The sequence below is a fragment of the Corapipo altera genome, unplaced genomic scaffold (assembly GCF_003945725.1).
Source record: "Corapipo altera isolate COAL_440 unplaced genomic scaffold, ASM394572v1 75, whole genome shotgun sequence".
NCBI lineage: Eukaryota > Metazoa > Chordata > Aves > Passeriformes > Pipridae > Corapipo > Corapipo altera.
The window spans coordinates 7,001,728-7,014,996 of NW_020884887.1; positions in this window are offsets into that span (position 1 = coordinate 7,001,728).

The window sequence follows — 13,269 nt, forward strand, 5'->3', positions numbered from 1 at the left end:
GCCGGTTTTATGTTCTAATACCCACAGAGGTGAAAGAAAGTCTTCTCAGAGACTTTGGTGACTGCTGCCCAGTACAAGCCTGGGCTGCTTCTACAGGTCTTGGGGGAGAGTGGGCAACAACTGCAGCAGTCAGTGCAGTCCTGAGCCAGCACGATGGAGGAGGTGGCCTGGGACAGAATTCAAACTTAATGCTTCAAGGTGAAAGACCTTGTTGGCCTCCTCTGTCAGTCCCACTAAAATCCCTTCCTTCCGCTCAGGTGGAAAATGATAAGAAAGAATGATTTGAAACTGAGTGCAATTGTCTACCTCTTGAAGCCAAGTAAAGTAGCGCTGTGGTTCACCCCTTGTGCTGGTCAGAAAGCAGAACCTTGCACCCTGTCTGGGTTACCCACATGCACTGTTCTTCAAGCTGCTGGAATGACCATTCACAGTTTTCTGTTAAGAGTGCACTGTAATGTGGTTATTTCTAGTACAGCTTTAAGTCCCACCAGCATCACCCCATCATGTGAGGTGCTGAGTGTCTCCCCTGGGGTCTCTGCTGTCCTGGGAGCCAGTCCTACCCCATACAACAGAAATTCAAAGAGGTCATAGCAGCTGTAGATTACAGACCCTTTTCTGTATTTTGAGACACTGAGGATTTTCCTTGCAGGAAATAGAGATCTGGTAGAGGCTTAGACTGTCCATACATCTTTTGGGTCTCCCGTGCTCCTTTTATCTCCTTGATGGAGCTCTGCTGCCAAAGGCTCTTGTTGGCCTTCTGTTTAGGTAAGAGTCTAATTACATACTTGCTGCCTTTCCTAGGTTTGTTGCTAACTAGCTACACTGAAAGCAGTGCAAGTCATCACATGCTGATTTAAGCGAGTCTCTTGATTTCTGTCTAACATTACCTACTGCAGGAATCCAAGGAGCTCACTGCAGGTCATTATCCCTTCTGTATGCACCACTCTTGCCCAGCAGAAGGAAATGACCGGTAGTTAGTTATTAAATTTGCTAGGAAGAGTTCTGGGAAACCATGAGCCATATACACTAATCTACCCTACAGTATACTTGGGGGTAACCTATTTAGTTGGTTAAGTGTCAGTTCATTTATCTTTATATCATTTCTGTACTAAAAACATCACTGAAGTCATGAAGACCTTAGAAATACCTTATCAAACTCTTTGATGTCAGATTTACCCAACTTAACAAGCGGCTTAACCAAACATCCTCATCGCCCAATGCCAAAACATCCTCCTCACCCAGTCTAAACACATTCTGCTCACACAAATTAAAGTATGACAAGGCCTTACTCCCTTATTACCCAGCTGATAAAAAAAGCCTCCTTCTGTGTCAGAAGCAGAGTGTTAGACATAGCATCCTGCTCCTGTTTCTACCGAAGATCCCTTTATTAAAGGTTACACTTGTACAGCTCCCCAAAAGATCACACATAGTCAATGATCCCTTTAGTAGACAGCATTGTCTACATTTTCTGTTCTATAATGACAGCTAAGATGGAAAAATAAGTGGGGAACAAAAGAAAATAATCAGTTTTTCTAAATAAAAATCCTTATATTTCCAGAGAACTTGTGCAGTGGTTTAATTGTCCCCAGACTTCATGCACAGGATGCAGGGTGGCCATGGAGTCTGCTGAGGGCAAAGTCACTTCTATGATGGCCAAATGCAACTGGTTTTTCCTATTTGCCTTAAAAACTTTATCAGCAAGTCTTGCAAGAAGTAGTATTTAATAGAATTAGGAAGGGTGGCATTAGAAGTCTACAGATGGAGCCACTGTAGCACCAAATCCCACCTCGCTGAGTCTGGCTAACACAGTGCTTGTCTCTCCTTTATGGGTGAACCATCCACCCACAGAACTGCACCCAGCATGGGATGTCTTATAATAAGAGTCTCTTTCATCTAAACGAATCAAAGCCATTAGTTTACAGGAATCAGTGTTGAGAGAGATGCCTCCACCCTTTACGTGAGAGCAAGATATTGTAGATTCAAACAGGACGGAGGCACCATATAAACATTTAAGCAAATAAAAAAGCTGTGAGGAAAACAAGAGGAGCTATAAACTATAACCACCCAGAGGGCAGGTGGAACTTTTGCAGTGAAAATTTGTGTGGCTCCTTCTATGCTCTCTTGTGTATTGAGAAGAGTTGAGCTATTGAGCAAAAAGATTTAACTCCTTGGAGCTACATCAAGATGCAAAATATTTTCGAAGTTTGCCTGGTCTCCTTGCAGCCTGGTGCAGGTGTGAGAGAGAGCTGAGCTCCACAATAGACACAATGTTCTCCTGCTTTCTATTTTTTTAGCATTTAGAACCTTCACACCCTCCAGGAGTGACATCAAAAAGGATGACAATGGTATAACAAGCAAATGGATCATCACTTAAAGGTAATTCCACTTTTGGACAACCAACTTTTCTAATTAGAAGAGGAGGCCAAAGACAAATGGACAAATTCAGGTCCAACTCTAGCAACCATTGTAGCAGGAAGAATCAAAAAAATAGGCAGTAAAGAGAAACAGGGAAGAAAAAGTTATATACAGTGCCTACATATTAAAATTATTCTCTCTAAAGGGTATGCACTCACAGGATTTCTGTTACATGCTTATGGCCTTCTGCATTATACAGCTTGATATTTTATTTTAAATTAATGAGTACAAAATATAAAGAATATGTATAAAATATATAGAATATTTACAAACTATGTAAATAATATCATCTCCAGCCAATCCAGGTGATTGAGATGCACATATTTCCCCTAGACTATTCCAAGCTGTGCAAATTTTGCCTTAAGTCATAATCACAGCAGTGAAAAAATTACTTCATACACCTCAGCTCCAAATGTTTATATCTGTGAGCAAGTGGTTAAGTACTGAAGAGAGTTTTTTTCTTCAAAAAAAAAAAAAAAATCTGAGAAACCTGATGAATTTTTAATTTTCGTAGATTTTAGGCACTCAACCATTCAAATGCCCAGATTAAGTGACATCCTATATCACTGGGACAGGAATCCTTAGTGCCTTGTAAACTGTAGCTGCAAGACCTGGTGCTTATAAATTTTACAGTGGAGTAAAGGAAATATATTATTGCACTGAAAGACTCATCTCCTATGAGTTAAGGCAGTAGGATTAATCCTCAAGTTTTATTCTCTGCCAGGTAAACAGTCACGGGCCAATGCCAAGGAAGACAACAGAATACAATGAAGAAAAGAAAACCAAAATATCTTGTTTGTATTGCCCAGAAGTTAAACGGTTTAGAATAACAGAAACCTTTTGGTGATTTAAAGTGATATCTCCTGTCAGATTTTACTGTGCTCTCTCCCTTCCTCTGCTTGGCTTTCCCAGACAGGCAGCCTGTATGACTCCCACAGCTACTGGGACTGCTGGAGAGTGACAGATCTGGCACTACACTAGTCCAGGTTCCTCCTGAGACTTCTCTAAAGACTGTACAAGCACAGACAAGGTGCAGAGGAAATTGCTTCTAGGTACAGGGGATTTCCTTATATCAGTCATGAGGAATTAGATCTTCCCCATTCCCTGACAAGAAATGTCAGGGGGAAGAAAAGTGTCCCCACCCATTACCAAATGCCTCCCTCACTTCCTAGGAACCTGAAATGATTTTCCAGAAGTTCTCCTTGTGGCTGCCAAATCTCATTTCTGTTGGGTAAGTATTTACTGCAAGCTCAAGACAGGCTCCTACCAGAGGTTTTTTCCACCCCACCCTTCCACCGTTCATATACATTACAAGGCAGTTATTCATGGACTGTGCACAAGATGAGATGGAAACTCTTGAAGCTGTAGATGGGATTCAGACAGGCTGGGGAGTGTGGGAGCTTGGGAAGGCAGTTGGCCAAGAGCTTAGGACATAAACGTCTTGCAGGAGTTGTTCTGCTTTCCTGTTGTTGTGGTGGCTTATTTTTAGACTGGTGTGGTACAGAAGGCATCCTGTTGTCCTGGTTCCCTCCAGGGATGGACGATGAGCTGTGCAGGGCACAGCTTTACCTAATAAGCTGGGCTGGAAAGCACTAACTTGAACATTAGCACAAACCATTAATGTGGTTCTCTTCTGGGGGGGAATAGGTCCCATTTCTCCAGTCCAAATAGGGCAAGTGGAGTGCTGAACAGTAGTGAAGCTCTACCAGTCCCAGATCGAAGGTGGCTTGGTTTGAGTCAGTTTGAGCACTTCTATTTCAAACTAGTTTGTGTCATATTGGAACAGGAAGCTCTGTCTAGCATGTACTAGACAGAATAAAACAAAGAGAAGCAGCAGAAGGGCATAGAGCATACAGCTCCTCCTTTGGATTGAGGCATATGAGCCTCCGAGCTGCACAAAGTCAATTTTGGAAACAAGACAATCCCAAAATCTTCAGAAAATAACCCCTGAGAACTGTATACACAGGCCTAGGTACATCAATATCTCTTTGCAAGACCATAGTGCCAGAGAAAGAATGCTGGACGTGAGGACCATTTGCTCAGAAACCTGGTCTCAGATGGTTGAAAGCCACATGTGGGATCCATTTTCATGTTCCCTCACACTTACAATCCTTCTCTTTCTCACCTCATGCTTGTTTTTACTGTAAGAACCCAAGACTGATTTTGTCTTTGATCTCAGCTGTGGCTTCAAGGTGCTGTAAATGCATAATAATTATGTCATCATCAGTCTCTTGCCCCATGTATTCTTGGGGATATCATGTACCAACAGTAGCGTTCCTCCCTCCACATGGAAAGATCAGACTGGAGATTATCTGCCTCTCACTAATGCATAGGCCTCTTTTGAGACCTTCAGTTCTAGTACTACCTCTCCTGATACCCTCACAGTCTTTGTCCCACACTTCTCACCCAGCTGGACAGGATTCCTAGCTCAAGTATTAAAGGAATATTGACAGCTTCTTCTCCTATCTTCTGATTATCATAAGAGGAGCCAAAGAACAAGCTGAAAGCTATTTCCTACACAAAGAAAAGGAGGAGGTCCTAGACAAAGACCATGCTGAGGAAGGTCTGATGCTAGAGGACATGAAAGAGAACTCTTTAGAAATCAAAAAAAGTTCTTAATAGCACTGACAAGAGACTGGAAGCAGGGATCCTTGCAAGTCTGCAAATCACTTCCCCGAACAGTGAAATTCAGGCTGAGATTCCCATAACAGCATTAACTTGAGCAGGTATAAGGTATGTGGCTACACCCATCTGCCCATTTTCTCTCCCTGCCTCTTGCAGTCATGCCCATGATCCTTTGCTTCATTTTGCCAACTTTATAACTCCTTTGTCTCACTTGCTTTTCTCAGTAACATTCTAGTTTGAATATAGCCATGCACTGAGCTCTGTGCTTGAGTCTAGGACAGAAGAGGGTTGAGTGACCAGAAAAGACTATGTGGGTAAGGAAAACTTTGGTTTCACACTCTTTGTTTTTGCAGGATGTACCTGTTTGATTAACTATAGCTTGAGTTCAAATCTGAGTTACATTTTGCATACTTAATCTGTCTCTCCTTTTTTGGGGAATATCAGAAGGCAAGGTTTCTTCCTATTTCCTGTTTTTCTCAAGTTATATTGCTCTCTTGTTCTGACTTTAGTATCATTGCCTCTGTCAATGGGGACCCTTGACAGCAGATGTCCACTGCAGCCATCACCAAAAGAAATCTCTCTTAAATGCAGGAACATCACTGTATTTAAGTGTTAAGACAAATACCAGCACCAGGGAGTCTTCCTGATCCCCACCCTCCACTTTTGCTGGTAGAAAGATTAGGGAAACATAACTTTCCTGTTACAAAGGGCCTCAGCCTTAAGAAACCTTAAGTTAAAATCTCTCCCTGCAAATTCCCACATTCCTAGATGCCTGTATCTCAGGAATTCCTCAACAGCTTGCTCAGGTACCTATTGATTTCAGAGCACCTACACAGGTATGACAATCAAGAATCTGTCCCCATCAGCATTACTAAGATGTCATGGGAAAAGGCCAGAAAATCTGAAAAAGGTCAATTCCTTTTCATTACATGCAATAAAATCATTGCTGTTTTAAAATTGGGGTAATCAACTTGTTAACCATTGGACTAAAAAAGGCTCAGTGTCACAGTGAGCTTTGAAGGTCATCAACCACGCCAGCAGCTGTGAGAAAGACCCAGTGACCTGCATGGAAATGGAAGTCTCCTCCTCCAGCTTATTGACATAAAGCCAGTGTTTAGCTATGTGCCTGTACCCGTAGATAAAGGGTAAGGCTGATTCATGCTAGTCAGCCTGAATACCATCAGGAAGCTCATTATTCAATATTGTGTGTCAGGAAGGTGCACAGACAGTGCCTCTCCTCTGTCACTGAAGCAGATACACAACCCAGGGGCAACACTCCACTCAGCACCCAACTAATTTGTTTTCAGCATGTCATTAGAATCCCACACTTTAAACTCAGTGCTGGTTTGTCATCTTTGGAGATTGCTCAAGTCCTGTTCTAGTTCATAAGAAAAATAGCAGTTCAAACACTTTTTCAAGTTCAGGTTTGCTTCAGCACACTGGTGAGCCAGAGACATCCCTTTTTAAAGGGGATCAGGAACATTTCATTTACACTTGCCCTGTTCCTGTGCCATCCCTTGGTATCTGCTGTTAGGGACAGGATCCTGAACTAGACAGCTCCTTGGCCTGACCCAGAGAGTTGACCTTTCTTAAGTATTTCTTAAGTATTTGTTCACCTTCTCCCTGACCTCAGTTTGGGATAAATGCATCTTGTAGTAAGGAAGTTGACAGAAGTACCTGTGCAGGTTCCAAGAAGTCTAAGAAAAGATAGGTGCGTTAATTTATTTTTGATACTTTTGGGTGGAGTCCTCCTACTCATGGCAAGCTGCCATTGGATCACAAACATGCTGTACTCTTGCTTCAGAGCCTCCTTCTCTCTCCCTCAGGTTTGGCTCAATATGATTCCCACTGCAGATGTCTTTGAAAATGTTCAAGCTGTCATTGGTAGATGGAAAAGTAGATGCACAGCATGTGACCCCTTTGTGAAGGAACTGTCTCTCTGCTATAACATACGCTCAGATCTTGTTATTATTCTCTGTGGTGGTGCGATTTTGTTTCTTTTTTTGGAAATCATCCCTACAGACTAGTTGTGATTAAACGTCTGATGTTTAAAGCTTCCATGAGCCTTTTAAGTCCTGTTTTGCAGTTTGGGCTTTAGGCCTGGGAGGTCTACAGTTCAAATCTCAGCACATTTCTCACTGCTGTTTTTAATTATGATTTGATATGGACATTATTGCTGCAGGGATCTCTCTCACACTTCAGAACACACAGTTTACTAAAAGTTGGGAGACGCCAATCAAACTGGATCCTAGTTCAAAAGAACAAGGCTTCATTTTCTGCCCATAGAAGTATTTGGTTGATGCTTAGAAGTGACATACTTGGGGAGGGAGGAAAAATGAAAAAACCAAGGGGCAACCCTAAACCAAAAGACTCCTAGTGGGGTGAGATATGCTTAGTCCTGGATCACCTAGGGAAGCACTTTGCAAACTCAATAGTCTGCCCCTCCTTGTCTTTCTCATATAACTGTAACATAATATTGCACTGTTGCAACTTCCTTTGCACAAGGCCTTCAGATTGGAACCGGGGCTGGGGAAACAAGGGAAGGAAAAATAAGCTGAGCTGTTTAAATTTTGTGAAATGAATCAATTCTGTGACCAGGAGAATGCGTTCTCCCTTTATATCCTCAGCTCTGACAATCTATTTGGCAGAGATCAAGGCCTCCTTCGTCTGAGTGTTATCTCTCCCTAGAGCTGATAAGTGAAGCAGAGGAAATACAGGAGCAGAGCTCTCAACAGACAAGTGACAGTCCCCAGTCTCATGGCTGCTCACACCAGGTCTGCTAAGCCCTAACTCTGGTTATGGAGCCTCCGTTATTTCCTAAATGTCCACATCTCCATCCCAGCTCTCCTTGTCATTAATACAGAGTACTGAAACAGTGAAAAAAGGTGTCTTGATTTTACACCCTTTTCTGCTTAGCTTTGGCTTTCTTGGCAGTGAGTCTGAGCCATCTCAGCTGAGAAAGAAAGTCCTTTTCACAAAACATGCTGTCGGGTTGCTGATGACTTTGGCTGCAAGGCAGCTTTGATCAGGACCTCTACACTGGGTTAGTGTAACCACAGACACTTTAGTAAAACTGCTTTTTATTATGTAAACTATATCCATGGCTGCCCTGGATTAAAACAATTTTCAGATGGGAGTCTTTCTATGAAGGGACCATTTCATTTCACTTTCCTTCTTTTCTAGTTTCCTGCATCAAAAAAGAGGGAGCCTGAACCTTGGAAATTGCTTGAAATATTGCATATTCATTTTAAGATCTGCCACTAGGTCATGCTGGATCAGCATATATTGCATCAGTCAAGCAGCTTAGACTTTTATTTGTCAAGCTCTGATTGAATTTTGTAGTTAAAAATAACAAGAAAGTGGAAAAACAAGAGCAAAGCTGTATTTTATAGTGGTCTGTGTTAGAATATATAGTAATCATAAGGAGTTGTTTGTAAGATGAAAGAATGAGATTGAAACCTGTGTCTAACACCAAAGAGATGACAAGAAAGTCCTCAGGGTCAGCAGACAACAAGGGCACTGAAGGGGCAATGGGACTCAACAACTGTCATTTTTCTTAGTGTTAAGATTCACTGGTCAGGCAGTGAGAGAAATATTTTGGAATCATATGAGTTTTATATAAATAATTGGATTTTCAGGTTCTGGGATTATTCATTTGGGATTTAAACATGACATTTGCGTTCAGGTATCTTTCCCTCTATGCTCATTTTGAGGGTGTGTCACCTATCAGAAAAATCAGACATTGCCAGGGATGTCATAACATCAATCTGAACTCTTTCTTTAGGAAAAGTATTTCAAAATCTTGTTTGGAGTTTTAAGGCCCAGGAGATGGTTTTCATACTTTTGTCCCAGGGTGAGCCTTCTAACTGAGAATGGTGGGGGTTTGTGGTGTGGCACTGAAATTATTGCAAACGTTCTGTTTTCCCCTTGAGAATGGAAAAGTAAGGCTTAGGTTCCCAGCTTCTTGAAGTTCCTGCAATACCTATGTAATCATATTCTTTATCATATTACCGGTTGAAGAAGGCATGGAGGCAGGACACTTGTTTCAAACATATATTTCTTTATCTGTTTTATGTCATGGTACTCCCATCACTGTGTAATATACAACTCTTTTACCACTATAATCCAGAAACAAAAGAACTGGAAGTACTCAGGATTGTAATCTGAATAAATGTGGTAATTTTGTTTAATAGGGAGTCATCTAGAAATATACAAGGAGAAAAACAATTTGTAAATACTGATTTACAAACAGGTAACAGATCTGGGAGCATAACCCTCACACACATGGCTGACTGTAAACTTGGGCACCTCAGACACAAACATTCTTGAGGAATTTAGCAATGAAAGGTCATCATTCTTGAGGAATTTAGCAATGAAAGGTCATCATCTTAAATGGTCTTCATGTGTGCACTCTAACACAGGCAGACCTTTATTTTGAAGTTTCAACCTCAAAACTACAGCGTAAGTCCTTGCAAACTGCTCACTACTAGAGTCATAATAGTTGAAACACTGACAGGTGGGCACATGTTATCCCAGGGAATCTCGGTCTGGGATGAGATCATCTGCCATATCCACACATTTTGGTTTTTCACTTGTGATTCACCCTCCTCTCCTAGGCTGTGCGTGGCAAATGTGCCAGCCTTATAATGAAGGAATTTTAAACAATACAGAAGAACTGGAACAAAAGAGAAAGATTTCTGACTTCAGTTAATTCCTTTTTCTCTTCTGGTTTCCCATCCTCACACACTGAATTATTGTGTGCCCCAAGATTAAAACACTCACACACTCTCAGGGTATCTGCATTCAGAATCAAAAGAATTCTGTCATACTTTGCCAGTTTGCCAGCACAATGTGCCAAACTTTCCAGGCTTCCAGCCTCAGATATCATCATATCAGCAAAGAGGAAATATCAGACATTGGAGAAATGTTGTACTCCCAGGAATTCACGCATCGCTGTTTCCCAGCCAGCTTTCTGTTTTTATAAACACTGAACTAGTTGCACCCAGCTACTGAAGCAAGTAATAGGCTGAGCATGTGATGACTTCCCAAAGCCACATGGTTACAGTTATATTTCCATATACGGCTCCAGCCTAAGTATGGGGGCTCATGATATCACTAACCAGGACTGTGCTTCTTGCTGTTCTTTCTGTAACTAAAGCTTCTTAGGGATTTTTAGGTTCATTTATTTGTTTTTAAGGAAAGCGTAATTTGCAGGTTAAGAAAGAGTGCAGGGGGTCAGGTCTCCTGGGTGTATTCTTCTGAGTTCAGTTACCAACTTCTCCATGAGCATCAGCTCAATAGGAATTGCACTTAATGACTGTATATAGAGCCCTTTGAGAGCTTGGATGAGGCGGCTTATTGAGATGCAAAATATTCTTTTGAAGAAGAGTATTTCCTCATACTTCTGAGCATGAGTAAGAAAAACATGAGTCGATGATGTAACTCTGATCCTGCACTGCTGGCTTCAAACACTCTTTTAGCTGCTTTGGTAAAAGTTTGTGCTCCTATTCTGGCCATGCTTGAGGGACAAAGCAACCCAGAAATGATGTGTGCAGCCAGTCTCGTGCTCTGCAGCTTTCTGTCCCATCCAGGGCTCAGGGATGTCCATTAAATTGGTATTTCTATCAGTCAACCTTTACTCCTTATTAATTAGGCTGTAAATCCCTCCTAAATCCCTCAGGGCAGAGTGTCTGTGTCAGTACAACACCTTTGCACAAGACAAGAAAATCTTTTCCAGTCCAGTTGATCCTGAGATGGAGGAATGGAAACCTGACGGAGGCTGGATTCAGGTACAGTCCTGAGAGAGGAAGGGTTGGCAAGAAGAGGTGTTAATGCTGCTGTGCCATTACCAGCAACAAGACTGCCAAGAGAGGGATAAAATAGATCATCTGAGCTGAATATCAACTGATTAATTTCTCATTTTATTTTCTCAGAATCTGTCTAAATCCCTCTTTCCCCTCTGACACCATCCTGGCAGACGCTCCAACACCCTGACCCTCGTCTAGGCCCTGTTGAGCTTACACAGGCCTGACTTTCACCATCTCTCTGTGTTTTTTTCCAGTCATAAAAGCTGTTATATATTCCTAGAAAACTGAAGAAGTGTGATCCTTTCCTGCAGATGTCTGAAAAAAACAATTTACAAGTCTGCTGTGGCTTTCATCCAGTGTCCTAATGCTAATGCAGCTCTGCTGCACAAATTAATGCTCCTGAAAAAAAAAAATGTGTCACTGAGGGATAAATGGCACTGTTAGGAGCCTGGGGAAATACTCATTTCTGAGTGAAAGAAACCCAAACAACTGAAGCATTAAACAAAGCAAAATAGCACAGCTGATTTTTATAACTTCGTTTATATTTTCTGTGTGTATTCTAAAGAAAAAATTTCCTGGAATTTTGGAGTATATCTGCAGTAGTTTATTTGACTCGGAGCTGTCACGCTGGCCTGCCCACAGTAGGCATGTGTTTTCCATACATGAGCTCTTTTTATGATTAAATGTATGGAGCATATGTAAAAGGAGTGTGGCAACATTCAGCAGCTGAAGTTCCAATTATTAAGTGGCTGCTAGATGGGAATTCACTTTTACTCAATGTGTTTTAGGTGAGGACAGGAGGAAACAGAGCCAGGCAGAGACATGAATAATGGGAAACCAGGGGCATCTTGGGGCTCCCTAACTTGTCAGCAATACTGAATTTTGCTGCCCCTGGAATGGGGAGAAAGGACCTGACTGATGTATCACAGCTTCTGTCCTGGAGGACGGGATGGTGGGTTGGGGAGCTAAGGAAAGATCCCTGCCAAGTCAAGCCATATGTTCCAGCTTCTGGGAGAAGAAAAGGCAGGTAATGGTGTTTCTCCCTTGCTGCTGTGTAGCTCCAGCCCCACTTTGGAGGGACAGCCCAGCATCTGCAGGGAGCAGTGGGGTTGGGGCCACTCAGGAACCTGCTGCTCCAGTAAACCCCAGCTTCACCTGCACTAAAAATCAGCTCAAGTGTGCCTGGGGCCTAGAACATTTATTAAACCACAAGTGCTAAATTCTTGCATTGCACAGACAATATGATCCATATAGATCCTGCCATAGGGAGGTTATAGAATAATCAAGTAGCACATTATGTTCAGTCTCCCCCTGCGGTCTCAAGCAAAGGGGGAAGAAAATGATAGGCATGCAGAGGTTATTCTTTCATCTTTTTTGTGCTTTCAAGCCGTGAATAAATGGGCTGATAGGTATTGCACAGGAGAAAGTGTAAAAATTCAGACTGGGAAGATGGTCAAGAACTAGGCTGAGGGTGTGGGTGTGTTTGGGTCATACCAGAAATGTTGTGGCAATGTTCTGAGGAGGAGCAAAGTATAACTATGCATAAAGGGACAGCAGCTTGCAGCTAAAGAGGAAGAAAATGCAATAGGAACCAAAAGAATTGCTGTTTTTAAAATTCTTTCTCCCCAGGTCATTTTTTGACTGACTCAATTTTTCCACCTTGATTAAAGCATTATAATGCCATTCGTGCTTAGGAAAAAGGTGTATATTTGCAATGAAATCCTATGTAGCCAGCCTGTATTGCACAATGTGTAAAAATTCTTAGGTGGCAGGAACTCTCAAATTCAGCTCAATGAAATGAGAAAGAAGTAATTAAAGCCTGGGTAAGGCACTCATAGGCTGTAATCTGCTTTAAGCACACTGTTTCTAGAGACAACTTCTTTTAACTCAACCTACTGTTTTTGACAGTTGTCACATGAGCTGCTTTGCACCTTCACTGCGAAGGAGATATTAACCTGTAATCAAAGAGATGCAGGAGTTTTCTGAGTTCCCCAATACAGAAAAATCAAAAGCCAAAGCAATCCACCAGTTTACCTTTGTGTGATTTTATAAATACGGGCAAGAGGGAAAGAATTACACTTTGCCCTCAGGTTCAGACTGATTGGTAAGAATCTCAGACACTTTAAGTAGGCGCCACAAATTGTGTAAGCTCTGACCTGCTGGCTCTCTGCCTAGTTCACATGACAGAGATATCTGATGGTTTTGGCAAGGCAGATTGAGGTGGAAAGGTGCCTAGAAACCAACAGAAACAGGGCAACCATGCTAGGGGTTTTGAAAATGAAACGTAAGGTGCAGTCCTGTACTCTCTGCGGACAAAGAGAGGAATGGCCTTTTTGTTATAATAAATCTATTTGACTCCTTTCCTTTACTGCCATTCAGATAGGAAGCAAAAGCAGTACGTTTATATTTTGAAAGCAAAGGG